Source organism: Malaya genurostris, chromosome 1, assembly GCF_030247185.1.
Source record: "Malaya genurostris strain Urasoe2022 chromosome 1, Malgen_1.1, whole genome shotgun sequence".
Taxonomy (NCBI): Eukaryota; Metazoa; Arthropoda; class Insecta; order Diptera; family Culicidae; genus Malaya; species Malaya genurostris.
The window spans coordinates 22455684-22469617 of record NC_080570.1 but is presented as its reverse complement, the minus strand read 5'-3'; the positions used below and the strand labels follow the sequence as shown (position 1 = coordinate 22469617).

Sequence of the window (13934 nt, the reverse complement as noted above, 5' to 3'; positions counted from 1 at the left end):
CAACCTAATAATGGATCTGACGTTTAATCAACCTTCTTCAAGACTAAATCTACCCCAACCTTGCCCAACTGATTATTAAAAAGTGAAGAACGGATGCGTGCACAGCAAAATAACGCTTCACCGAAGAACGGACATGACTCATCACACGGTGCTGGGCTCAGAAGCGAGCGAGCGAGCGAGCATAGAACTATGCAAGTGAATAAAACGCGTGCGCTTCGATTTCCTGAATGATGGTGGACCGAAAAAGTATAGTTGACGGTAGAAAGATACAAAAAAGTGACCACATGTATTATCAGCAATTATCCAATCGAGAGTCGTGCCTTGCTCGAATCGGCTGGAGTCACTTCTGGAGTGTCGATGAAATTCGAGTGAATGAACTACTTGCCTGGTTTGGCTGGCGGAGGATAGGAAAATGCATAAACATATACGTCTAGTAGCGCGAGTGAGAGACAGAGAGAGAGAGCAGATATAAGATTTAAGCTGTTTAGACACTCGACCGTCCGAGGATGATGAGCAGATGAAATAAACTCTACACGAAACCCGATACTTGACTACTACTGCTGCTGCTGCTGCTGTTGGATGCTTGCTAAGTTGCTTCAAAAAAAAAAACATTGAGAGGAAATTTACAATCAACGTTTCTAAATAGTTTTAATTGGCTGTTATTATTAGCCGGTGGCATGGATAGCGTTGTTATTTTGGCCGTTCCATGAAACGCTGCCCCTCGACGCAAGCTTTCTCTTTAAGAGGCGTTTATTTTTTTTGCTAAAACAGATAATACGGGAATTGAATTACTACTTTACGTTTGACGATGTCAAAACTCAAGGATTCAATGGACAAAATGGGACACATCATTTTTCAACTACAAAAAAAAAATAACTGGGACAGGATTACAATAGGGTAGAATGCAGGATGTATACAGCTACAAAATGTGTGACATATTCAGGTCGCAAAGGATTAGGTGAATTGTCGGGTGTAAGGGGAATCAACTCTCGATCCTTTATCATGGATGAGATGGGTAGTTTTTTCTTGTTTGTTTGTTGGTAGTAGAACCGGTTTATCTTTCTACCTTAAAATCAGCATTGAAATCACCTATGCATCTGGACCTAGCCAAGGTATTTGCGGCGATTCAATCAATTCAATTATATAAAAATTGTCCTAATACCAGTTAGGTTGGTTCGAAACAATTAACAAACAAAAAAAACCTTTCCCGCAATGTGCTCCATGAATTTAAATTTAAACACTGTGTCACGCTCCTTCGTACGAGACATGATTCCGTGCACTCGACCGCCCTGACGCTGGACAATTAAACTTCACGCAATGCGATTCAACGTGGGATTGGTTCGCGTGTCGGTTTGTCTGTGCCATGTGGTCACATTCCTTGCGCCTAGCTGGTCCGGACGCGGACCCTTGGCACGGTAGGAAATTAATTGTCTACCGGCGGGCAACATGTTTAGGGTGTTTTTTTAATGCAATTCATTGTGCGTGTATCACACTTGAAGTTTGTTGCTATGCTGAATTGTTTTTCCTTGTAATACTCAGTGATTTATGTTCCTGCCCAGCGTTACGACGAAGTCAGATGCGTTGCGAAACGGTTTGGCCATGTTTTGTTTTTTTTTTTAATTGTTCATATTCACTACATTGTATTACCTGAAAATCGGGTAATTGTACCAATAATCATCTCATTAGTTTCTTTGAAATTGAACTTGATGAAAAATATGGTTTTTGTTTTATACTACCAAGAACCGGAGGAATCAGAAGAGGCCTACTAATGAATTTTGCCAAGAAAGTCTATGCATGTCCGGGATCCGACTGCCGAGGGCTGAGGCCAGTAGGTCGCGTATAACCACATGTCTCGCTCTGCGTATTACATTTCTCTCCATGCTCTCTCGCATATTTGCAAAATGACTCTCGATGAACCGGGTGGCCAGAAAAGTTTCGATATTTTCGGTTACGGTTACATCAATCGGTCGAGTGGGATTGACATATATAAGCATATAAGCTACCGCTTGTTTGGCAGCCTTGCTGAGTCGATTTTATTTCTCTCTCATTTTTCGTTACGTTACCAGGAAACTGGAGTAGAAAAAATGGCGTGCGCATAGAAATTGACTTACCTTCACAAAAATAACATTCACTTCATTTTTATCGCGACAACATATATGTTTTTATGCCCTAATCGCATCTAAATTAAATTATCTAGGCATTGTCAGGATAGATCCGGCATTGTCAGGATTGGAATCCGAACTAGAACGACCCCAGGTTGCTAAAACTAACATCTCAAAGGTTATTTGGGTGACTCTGGGTCAGCTCTCGGGCTGCTTTGATCGATAAACGAAAACGGTATAAGATTGAAATGTAAAGTCTTGTGGTCACATAGCCTGTCATTGAACATTATTCAGATCCGTCTTCCGGTTCCAGAGTAACGAGAAAAACGGCGTGAAGAATAGACAAAGTAAAAACGTGTACTCTATTTTATATATTTATTTTATTTCAAACCGTCATCTAGAGCGACGATGTAAAAGTGAAACGTACAGATTTTGCTTAAATTTTCTCAAAACTGTTTCAATTTGTAGGTTATGTTAGTTGTTGGCCAACAAATATTTCTTGTTCTATTTGAAAGTCAATGAAAAATATTTTGAAGAACTCCACAGTAATATTTACGGATATTAATGATATGAGAAATGCTTCATCACACCACTAGATGTCTTAGAACAGATTTTGTGTTCAATGTCAATGATCAATGTCAACTTTCCCTCTCTGAGCAGCCTAGATAGCCGTGTAGTGTCGGTAGCGGTTTCCCAACTGGCTAAGAATAACGCTACGGTCCACCTGTACCGATGGTATAAGTCCACCAAACAGGTAAGCCGTGTGGCATCCGGCGGAATTATTTTTTACCAAGAATTGATCCACTGGTTTCCTGTTCCATGTCGTAAAAGGCCACAAAAATAGGAACTCCTAAGTCAAGGTGTATTTCCGTACCGATGGCTGAATGGCTGCAGGAGGTTAAACATTGCAGTCGTGAACGGAATATCTTGGGTTTTTCCCTTACTGGATACACGCAATGCTTAGCAATCGACTTCTTTGTTCATCGCTTCGGCAAGCAGAGATTAGAAAGCTGAGTGTCTGTGGGTGTCCTCAAGGTGGTGTACTATCCCCACTTTTATGGAACCTAGTCGGTGATGGTTTGTTAAGGAAACTTAATAACCTTGGATTTTCGACTTATGGTTTTGCCGACGATTATCATATATTGATGACCGGTATAAGCATTAACACTCTCTTTGATTTAATGCAGCAAGCCCTGCGATCTGTTGAACAATGGTGTTGTCAGGTTGGATTATCTGTAAATCCGGGCAAAACATCAATGGTGCTTTTCACTCATCGTAGGATAATTACAGGAGCTCGTCCGTTGCAGTTCTTTGGTTCAGAGGTCACTGTGGTCGATCAAGTTAAATACGTCGAGGTTATTCTTGACTCAAAACTGAATTGGTCTGCTCACATTGACTTCAGGATTGAAGGAGCTTGCATGGCTTTCGGCCAATGCAGACGAGCTTTTAGAAAATCATGGGGACTCAAACCCAGATATATTCATTGGATCTACACAACTATCGTTAGACCAATTTTAGCAGGTCTTAGGTTGTCTTGTATGGTGGCAGAAAGGAGAAGTCGCGACAGTTCAGTCGAAGCTAAATCATCTCCAAAGGATGGTCTTAATGGCGATGACAGGAGCATTCACGACAACTCCTAATGCTGCTCTAGAGGCGCTACTGTGCATTAAACCACTACATGTGTTCCTAAAACAAGAAGCATTATCTTGTGCATACCGTCTTACTGGCGCAGCTTGCAAACTTGCGCTCAGACAAAAGCATTTCTACCAGATTTAAATCTGAAAATGTCAAAGTGTCTACTGCATTTCTCCAAGTATCATTGCAGTATTCTGGTCAGAGCTCTGACTGGACATTGCAAACTCACTTATCACATAGCTACTATTCAACGTGCTGAGTATTATTCGTGTGATTTGTGTGAATGCGATTATGGTACTTCATATCATCTGATATGTAACTGTCCCGCATTGACGCAGCTACGTATCCGGGTTTTTGGTTCTCCATACATGGTTGAGTCTGTGTATGCGGAGCTAAAATTGAAGGATATTCTCTCGTTTCTCACCCAATGTGGTAAGGAGCTATAGTCAGAAGGGTTCATCGTTCTTCCTGGAGTGAATGAATCCCTTCTGTATTCACCTTAAATAGGGTTTAGCAGATTGTTTGGCATCCTTTGGGGGGTGCCGAATTTACTTCTGCTCGTACATACTGCGAGTCGTTCTGCATTCTTCCGAGAATGGTGTCGCTTTTGTAAGATCTCTAAATCCTCTCGGGGGTTGGAGGTTTTATTAACAGCAGACTGTTCGGGACCTCGTAGAGGTTCAGAATTTCCTTCTGCTTCCACTAAATGTGATCCTCAGCAGATTGTTCAGCATCCCTTAGGGGTGCAGAATTTACTTCTGCTTTTATGTGTTTTTGTGTCGTCAATTTTTTCCATCCTCCTAGTCCAACCCTTACCATTTCCTTTCAATCCTTCCCTCTTATATATCGGGAAAATGATGCTAAAAACAAATTGATGGCAAGGCACAAATCTCCAAATATCAAGGGGAACGTGCCATTTGAGCCAATTTGTTCTGATTCCTGATTCCTAGTTGTTGGCCAACAAATATTTCTTGTTCTATTTGAAAGTCAATGAAAAATATTTTGAAGAACTCCACAGTAATATTTACGGATATTAATGATATGAGAAATGCTTCATCACACCACTAGATGTCTTAGAACAGATTTTGTGTTTCCTTTATACCAATGATCAAAAAGTTAATATTCACTACAAGAATATCTGGATTCTACTCAAACGAAAGGAGCATTTGTTATGCGTATGATTAGAAAGAACATTGAGTATAACTCTGGGGAAATACGCATTGTTATGTCAATGTGAGATCTATAATTAAACTATAAGATCAGATTGTTTTGGTGCAAATACCAGACTGAACAACACCCACAACAAAAACCAAAAACAAGGAATCGTCTAATCAAAACCATCACACAGACCTAATTCCATGCTGAAATCTCGGTCCAGTGGCCACTGGAAAAACAAACTCCGGCGAAAACGAAATTCAATTCCTTGGAATCCTGGTACGCATCGGTGCCCCCGAGAGCATTTCACTTTCTTTCCAAGTCAAGTGTATGCTCAATGCTCATGAATACAGTAGGGGGGTGGATGGGTAGTTGTAGAGTTCCCCACTGCACATGCCTGCTACACGACGCGTATTCCAACCAAATCTGGCTCTTGTTCGGCTGGCTAGCTAGCTAGCCGTCGCCTGACGTCGTACAACCAAGTCAGTAATTTGTTAATTGAGCTCGTAAATTTCCCTTTTGCCATGCTTTCGATTTCATTAATACTACGTTTCTACCGTTGCTACTCGGGCCTCAATGTTTAACACGGTATGTAACTTGTTCTTCCTTCTACTTCGCTGGGCACAATTGGATTGGCATAGTTTTTTTTCACTCTTATGTTTTTTTGTGTGTGTGACAAGCTGATCTTTTACGTCATGCTTCGCCAAATAGCGCGAATGAACTTTAGAAGTCAAATTACCCCACCAGCCGGAGCCCATAATCCGTCTAGTGAAGTTGGCTTCTGTTCGCAGTAACAACAACAACAACAGCTCACAGTCGGTGTTGAACAGTCGTTCGCACCGCACGCGTATAGCTCTTGGCTCCTGGAATTTTTTTTTCTGGCTACCTAGAGTTTCATTGATTCAAGGCTTCAGTCTTTTTCAAGGCTACCTGAATCACTAACTAAGTGACTAAGTGATACAAAGAGTGATATTAGAGTGACTAAGTGATACAAAGAGTGATATTAGAGTGACTAAGAAATTAATCAGCCTTTTCTAAGGCTAGCTAGGAGTCTAATCGAAGACTAATTTAGCCTAGTTAATTTAATTTAAAATTTCAAAAATGCCTGCGTCCAACCGGAAAGGCAACAAGCCTAAGGCTAAAAATAATTCAATACGGAATAAATCACAATCCGTTATTCAACATTTTTCTAATAACATTCACGATCTTATAGAATCTGAATGTAAAAATAAAAGACAACGGACGGATTTCCCTTCCGTTGATCCTATGCCGTCTAACAATATTTACGAGATTCTTCCTGAATCCGATTGTAGCGACATAGAAGAAAATTCTTCAAAAATTCCCAAAATGGACGCTTGTCGTTCTGGGAAGAAACATCAATCTATGCCACCAGTGACGGTGATGATTTCCGACTTCAAAGCATTCCGTACTGAGCTTTCTACTTTTCTCCCGGAAGTAAAAGTCTCATTTCAAATCGGACGAAGAGGAGAATGTCGAGTCTTGGTGGATGGATTGGAAGATTACGAAAGTCTTATTCGATATTTGTCCGAAAAACTTCATAAATTTTATTCATATGATATAAAATCAGACAGACCCTTCAAGGCTGTCTTGAAAGGATTATCAAATGATCAAAGTATTGATGAAATTAAAAATGAACTAAAAGAATTGCTTGGTTTTGCCCCTTCCCAAGTAATACTTATGAAAAAAAGAGCGAATGGTACTTCTAAACCACGCTCTGGAATTTCCCATGAACTTTACCTAATACACTTCAATCGAAGTGATGTAAACAATTTGAAAACTTTAGAAAAAGTACGTTTCATTTCCCACATTAAAATTCATTGGGAACATTATAAACGGCATAATCGTATTGCAAACTTAACGCAATGTCGTCGTTGCCAAGGCTTCGGTCATGGAACCAAAAATTGTCATATGGATATACGGTGTTTGAATTGTGGTAAATCGCATTCGAAAGACGCTTGTCCAATGAATGAAACCACTGATAAATTTTCATGTTCAAATTGCAATGGAAATCATAAATCCAATTATTTGAAATGTCCTGTCAGGGAAAAAATTTTAAACGCTCGTTCGCTTAGACAACAAGTCAAATCAACGACCTTAAATTTACAGAACATACCTGAAAATTCTTCTAAGGCACCTGCCAATTCGTCTTCTAACGAAAACAATTTATTGACAGGTAGATCGACCTCGTCATCATCTTCTTCTAATGTCAGTTATGCTGGTATATTAGGTAGAAATCTATCTCCTATTTCTTCTAATGTAAATAATCAAAACACAGGACCGCCTTGCAGTTCTTCTTCTAACGAAAACAATTTATTAATAGGTAGACCGGCCAAATCATCTTCTTCTAATGGCAGTCTACCTACAAATATTCCTTCAATGCCATTCGCTTCTTTAAATGAAGTCGATTTAGGCGATATAACTGAAAATAAAATGATCTACCTACAAGATCAACTTTTTCAAATGATCATCCAAATGAATTCGACTTCATCACTTTTTGAAGCATTTCAAATCGGATGGAAATTTGCAAATAATATTATAATGAATTTAAAATTTAACAGTGATGTTAAATAATTATTTGAATATTTTAAATTGGAATGCTCGATCTTTGAAATCGAGTGAAGATGAATTTTATAATTTTCTCAAAGTTCACAAAATTCATATTGCCATTGTGACAGAAACTTTTCTTAAACCAAATGTAAAATTGAAAAGTAATCCACATTATGTGGTTCATCGATTTGACAGGTTTACTGGAATTGGTGGTGGAGTTGCCATTTTTGTCCAACGGCAAATTAAACATCGAATTTTACCTTCTTTCAATACTAAAGTTATTGAAAGCTTGGGAATCGAAGTTGAAACCATTCATGGAATTTATTTCATCGCTGGAGCATATTTGCCATTCCAATGCACCGGCGAACAATTAAATTTCTTTAAAGGCGATTTGCAAAAACTTACAAGATATCGATCGAAATTTTTCGTAATAGGGGACTTAAATGCTAAGCATGTCCAGTGGAATTGTAGGCAAAATAACAGTAATGGTAAAATACTTCATAATCAACTCTCAGCTGGTTACTTTACAGTTCTTCATCCCAGTAATCCTACTTGTTTCTCTTCCGTGAAAAACCCGTCTACAATTGATCTGGTTCTAACAGATCAAAGTCACATTTGTAGTGAACCGATTACTCATGCTGATTTTGACTCAGATCATCTTCCTGTAACATTCAGACTTTCCAACGAAGCTATAATTAATCCAATTAGTTCTATTTTCAACTATCATAGAGCAAATTGGTTGGATTACAGATCTCACATTGAAAATCATGTGGATCATGAAATTATTTTAGAAAATTCTGCGGATATCGACACAGCAATTGATAATTTGAATCATTATATTATCGAAGCTAGAAATCTTTCAGTTCCCAAAGCTCAAACTAAATTAAATTCTCCTATCATCGATGACAATCTTCAACTGCTCATTCGGTTGAAGAATGTTCGTCGACGACAATATCAACGTTCTCGTGATCCTGCTATGAAAAACATAGTTAAGGATTTACAAAAAGAAATTAAACATAGATTTACTCTTTTGCGAAATGAAAATTTCGCTAAAGAAGTTGAACAAATTAAACCATATTCTAAACCTTTCTGGAAACTTTCTAAGGTTCTTAAGAAACCTCAGAAACCTATTCCTGCTCTCAAGGAAGGAAATCAAATACTTCTTACAAATGGCGAAAAAGCTCAAAAATTTGCTCAGCAGTTCGAGAGTGTCCACAATTTTAATTTGAACGTTGTGAGTCCTATTGAAAATGAAGTCTCACTGAAATATGATCATATTTCAACCCAAGTGTTATCACACGATGACATTATTGAGACGAATTTTGATGAAATTAAATCAATTATTAGAAAACTTAAAAACATGAAGGCTCCTGGTAATGATGGAATTTTTAATATTCTTATTAAAAATCTTCCCGATGTTGCCTTGAGACTCCTGGTTAAAATTTTCAACAAGTGTTTTTCATTAGCTTACTTCCCAAAAAGATGGAAAAACGCTAAAGTAATTCCTATCCTAAAACCTGATAAAAACCCAGCAGAAACATCAAGTTATCGCCCAATTAGCTTACTTTCTTCTATCAGTAAACTTTTTGAAAAAATTATCTTGTTAAGAATGATGACTCATATAAATGAGAATTCAATTTTTTTACCAGAGCAGTTTGGATTTCGTCATGAACATTCAACTACTCATCAACTTGTCAGAGTAACGAACATGATAAAATCAAATAATTCTTCTGGGTTATCCACTGGAGTTGCTCTTCTAGACATAGAAAAAGCATTCGACAGTGTTTGGCACAAAGGTTTAATAGCAAAAATGTCTGATTTCCAGTTTCCTATTTATTTGATCAAAATGATTCAAAATTATTTAACTGATCGTACTCTTCAGGTTAGCTATCAGAATTGTAAATCTGAATTGCTACCCGTACGAGCCGGTGTTCCGCAGGGTTCGAGTGTAGCTCCAATCTTGTATAATATTTTCACTTCTGATCTTCCAAATCTACCCGTTGGTTGTCAGAAATCGCTATTCTGTGACGACACAAGTCTGTTAGCCACAGGTAGAAATCTAAGAGTGATCTGCAGTCGCCTACAAAGAAGTTTAAATATTTTCAGTGATTATCTGTCAAAATGGAAAATTAAACCAAATGCAGCAAAAACGCAATTAATTATCTTTCCTCACAAGCCAAGAGCTTCTTTTCTTAAACCAAACAATAATCACATTCTCAAATTGAATGGCTTGGAATTGACATGGTCTGATCAAGCTAAATACTTAGGTTTAACGTATGACAAAAAACTCACTTTCAAGGATCACATTGAAGGAATCCAGGCAAAGTGTAATAAATATATTAAATGTTTATATCCTCTTATAAACAGAAATTCTAAGCTCTGTCTAAAAAACAAATTGTTAATTTATAAACAAATTTTCAGACCAGCCATGCTTTATGCGGTACCAATTTGGTCAAGCTGTTGTTCCACCAGGAAGAAAACGCTTCAAAGGATTCAGAATAAAATTCTGAAAATGATTCTGAAGCGTCCTCCCTGGTTTAGTACAAATGAGTTACACAGACTCACAAATATAGAACCATTAGATGTAATGTCACATAATATTATAAGCAAATTCCGACAAAAATCGATGCAATCTTCAATTGAATCGATTCGCTCTCTGTATTAGTTAGTAAGTTAGTATATAAGTTCCTTTTCCCCATTACACAATACAAGTAGGTTTAGAATTTTCCCTACACAAAAATCTCAGAATTGCGGAAGCAAATAATGTCTTCATGGTAATAACCAAATCATATATATATAACAGGGCTGAAAAGTCACCACTTGTGGCTGAACACCCAATTTAAATCTTAATAATTTAATTTTAACTCATATTCCAATAAATAGTTATTTAAAAAAAAAAAAAAAAAAAAAAAAAAAAAAACAACAACAACAGCACATTTAATAGCTTGCAGTGCAGTTTGTTGATAATTTTGAAAGAAAAAAACTAATGACGGCTATTGAAAAATTATACATTTAAAAGTGTTAATTCATTCACATTGCTCCCCAGTCTAGCCGGACGTACACACATACGCACACATACTACACAATTATACTTCAAAATACTAGCCCGAGAGAAAGCTATGCTATCAGCTTCGCAAAAAAAACACCAAGCGCCGCCTAAATGCGGCCTTTGTTATCGCTTCATTTAACACGAAACGAAAAGCATCATTCGTTGCTTTATCTACTGTAGCAACAAGTGACAGAGCCAAAGCCAGCGTTTTATTCTGTTGAGAATGATTCTAAATCCAGTAATCGATTCAGTTTGAAATTTTTTGGTAGGAAACAGGAACTAGAACCGAAGTCGATTTTTTCCTGGCTCTGAGTGAACCGGGGAAAATTAGTGGTCCAAGAATATGGCGAAAATAACTTCGAACAGAATCCTAAAATAGCAAGAAAATGGAAAATAGTAAATACGCCGAATGAACTTTCGATGAAACGACCCATTCGTCAAAACAAAATTAGGAGAAGAGGTTCTTGAGAACATAAAATATGCAAGTTTGCGTGTCGTTACGAGTAATCTAGCTCGATCGGTACCTTCTGACAAATTTCTGATTAGATTAATACTTGAGACGATTGATGGATTTGAGTTGTGTGTTAAAATAGTTGATGCAACTATAGACCCGCTACTGAAGTGAAGCAGGAATAACGGATCCACTAAAATCGGTCATGTTTCTTGGTTTTACGGACGACATCGATATTATTGACGTTGATCTTAGAGCTGTGGAAGAGCACAAATAAAATTGGTAGATCTCTTTGCACCCGTTTTTAAAGATTGTCCACGCTAAATTTCGGAAAATTTTCTTTTAGTGTAGATTTTCAATTTTTTCACGAATCGTTGTAACATTTCACTTATGAGAAACTCGACACTTTATTTCGTGGTTGGCAAAGTCTCAAATTAACATCGGGAAAATTTTTAAATAAAATTATTGAAAATTCTTCAGAGCCTTAATTTTTTTACGTTTGCTAATGATTGGCCCTTATTACCGGTGTCACTACACGGTGAAAACCAAGTGAAGTGACTGTGACTCTTATTATGGGTATCACTTCACGGTGGAAATCAAGTGAAGTGAATGTAGGTCTTTATTACGGAAGTCGCTTCTGAGGCAAAAGTAATTACTTGAATGAACTTGATGTCATTATTACCATCACGCCACCAACACTTTGTTGAAAAAAATAGTTTTTTCCACCACAGTGATCACTTCACTATGCGTGATAATGGTAATAGGTAAAATCAAGTGAAGTGACATGTAAGTGAAGTGAATGTGAAAGTGGAAGTGAGAACGGTAATAAGGGCCATTGTCTCAGTAATGACATCTTGAGTTAATACCTGAGTTATGATCATAATTGTGTGAGACGTTGATTTCAATAGGACTCACAAAAATGAAAAAGTAGTCGATTTCTTCTTTGAGAGCAGAAACTGGTTTCTGAGGATTTGTAAAAAACTTTGGAAAATCTTAGAATATGCCCTCCCATGGTTGATGGGCTTGACGGCATTGCAATCATTTCAGATACAATCAATTACAATTTATTATAAATATGCGTTACAGTTTGATTGCATAACACTCCAACATCCGGGATTGGAGGCCGCTAGGGCTTTTATGTTTCATTTTCATACTACCGGCCCTTATTACCGGAATGAAGTGAAAATTACGTGAAGTGAACGTATCCCAATTGGGTTTCACACGATGACAGCAAATGAACGGTAAATCATGTTCATCTTTGACGTTTATTGGTGGCTTGTGTACCATAGCATACTGTGGAATGAGATGTAATATTGTGAAATAGAATAAAATAGCATAGACTAAACATATGAGCAAAACACTGATAGCTGTTAAACGATGTTCATCCAGTTTATTGTGTGAGAATATGTTGTTTGGGTCCAGATGTGTGAGAAGATGTGTGAGTGAAATATAAGAGGTAGTGCATGCAGGAACGGTAATGAAGGTCACCGTTTCAGCTCAGAACTAACGATCGACCAATAATAGAGATAAAAGTGGTATTTGGAGTTTTGTCTCTTGCCATCAATTTGTTTTTAGCATCATTTTCCCGATATATGAGGGAAGGATTGAAGGGAAATGGTAAGGTTTGGACTAGGAGGATGGGGAAAATTGACGACACAAAAACACAAAAAAGCAGAAATAAATTCTGCATCCCTAAGGGATGCTGAACAATCTGCTGGGGATTACATTTAGTGAAAGAAGAAGTAAATTCTGAACCTCTACGAGGTCCCTAACAGTCTGCTGTAAAACCTATTTAGGTTTGTTACTATGTGCGTTCTTTCTGATGAACGATGTACAGTTAATAAAACCTCCAACCCCCGAGAGGATTTAGAGATTTTACAAAAGCGACACCATTCTGCACTCCCGGAAGAATGCCGAACGATTCGCAGTATGTACGAGCAGAAGTAAATTCGGTACCCCATAAAGGATGCCAAACAATCTGCTAAACCCTATTTAAGGTGAATACAGAAAAGAATTCATTCACTCCAGGAAGAACGATGAACCCTTCTGACTAAAGCTCTTTATCACATTGGGTGAGAAACGAGAGAATATCCTTTTGACTGATTCAATCGTCACAACACTTCGAGCAAGGGCCCAAGAATCGCAACTACCTGAAAAAGTCTCGGGAAGAGCTGTCGGTGATGGATCCATACATCCTGGAAAGTGAGTGTTAAAAAGATAGTGAAGTACATCGCCTTCATCAGACAAGTGCTCACCATCGAAGAGCATTTTTGTAAGCCCTTCGAGCCGACACGAATGCCTCCGACCCATCTCTGCGTCGGTGGCTCCAAGCTCTTCTGCATAGTTTCCTTAGTCTAGGAAGTTCAGAATTCCACCAAGGAGTTCCTCTAGTAGCTCGCACAATCCGAAGTGGACAAGTCTCTTCATATGCTGCAACTATGAGTGAATTTGTCTCGTCGACAACATTTTCCAAATCAATTGGTGTATCAATTGTTGGTTGGTACCCGTAAAATCTAGTCGCCAAGCCCTCTCCATAGAGGTCCCAGTTTGTAGATTTGGGATTACGATATGTGATAATGGCCTGGGTTGGCAGTTCAATGCATAAGGCACGGGTCTTACAAACCAGTTGTCATATGTTCGAGCCTCGACCTGGAAGGATTCGTAGTGTCAGTAGGATCGTAGCACCAGCCATGCAATAATTCTGTACACTAAGAATCGGCTGCGAAGTCTGTTGAAACAGAAGGTCAAATTCCACTACAGGAATGTAATACCAAGGCTTTGCTATATGTGATAATATCAAATTTAACGTTTGAGTGATCGAAGAGGATGTACTTATGATCAGACAACGAAGGTCGAGCTTATCGGAAACGAACCAATTCACCAACTCATGCGCAATTCTATCAGAGCAGAGAGTTACGTCCAAAACCTCCTCTCTTCCAGATCTCGCAAAAGTTGGACGATTTTCTGCATTGAC

The 13934-nt window shown here is 38.2% G+C and overlaps 1 protein-coding gene across 5 annotated transcripts in view; it reads left to right on the top strand.

Annotated features, from left to right (window-relative positions):
• LOC131434678 (hornerin-like) overlaps positions 1-13934 on the top strand; it is a 77232-nt gene that overhangs the window by 52119 nt on the left and 11179 nt on the right. The window lies entirely within an intron of this gene.